This window comes from Helobdella robusta, assembly GCF_000326865.2.
Source record: "Helobdella robusta unplaced genomic scaffold HELROscaffold_25, whole genome shotgun sequence".
Lineage (NCBI taxonomy): Eukaryota > Metazoa > Annelida > Clitellata > Rhynchobdellida > Glossiphoniidae > Helobdella > Helobdella robusta.
In genome coordinates, this window is record NW_008704310.1 from 4120 (window position 1) to 5163 (window position 1044).

The following is a 1044-nucleotide window of genomic DNA, read 5'->3' on the forward strand; positions in this document are numbered from 1 at the left end:
CTATAGAGGAGCTTACAGAAGCTCTAAAAGCTATGAAGGATGGAAAGGCAGCAGGGCCTTCTGGACTCACAAATGACATTATCAAAGCATCTGGTACTGCAGGTATCCAAACGTTACTACAACTTTGCCGTGAAATATTGAGAAATTGCTCAATGCCGACTGAATGGAACTATAGCATGATAGTAAAGCAAATAGCATGAAAAGTAAAGGTGATCCATTGAACTGTTCATCATATCGGGGTATACGTCTGTTAGAACACTCCCTGAAAATTGTCGAAAAAATTATTGAGAGAAGATTAACGTCGTGCATCACAATCGGAAATTATCAATAAGGTTTTCTAGCGGGGAAATCAACAATTGATGCAATTCACATCCTTCGGCAACTGCAAGAGAAGTACCTCGCAAAGCATCAACAACTATTACATATTTTTGTAGACCTTAAAAAAGCATTTGATCGAGTTCCCCGTGAAGCAATCAGGTGGAGTCTACGTCGACAACTCATTCCAAAATATCTTGTTCGACTTGTGATGGAAATGTATACGAATACTAAGACTCTCGTCAGCACAACGGTTGGGAACACAGATGCATTTGACATCGGCGTTGGAGTTCACCAAGGCTCGATTCTCAGTCCACTTTTATTTATAACTGCGATGGAAGAAATCACAAAACCGATACGCACTGGTGACATTTGGAATCTAGTATATGCTGATGATATCGTTTTAACAGCCACATCTGAGCAGAATGCAGCACATATGTTTGAAGATTGGAACACCAGACTCACCGATCATGGATTCAAAGTCAACATCAGCAAAACCAAAGCAATGAACACTGGTGAACCCATCCAATCCACATCTACTGGACGATGGCCCTGTTCAGTTTGTAAAGCTGGTGTAGGTAACAATTCAATCAAGTGTCAGCAGTGTAACCAGTGGTGTCACAAACGTTGTTCAAAAATAGTTGGTACTTTATCTAAAGTGTCCAATTTTGTTTGTCCTGCTTGCATCAATCCACAACAACAAATTCAAAATAGCCCTGTTTTCGAAGC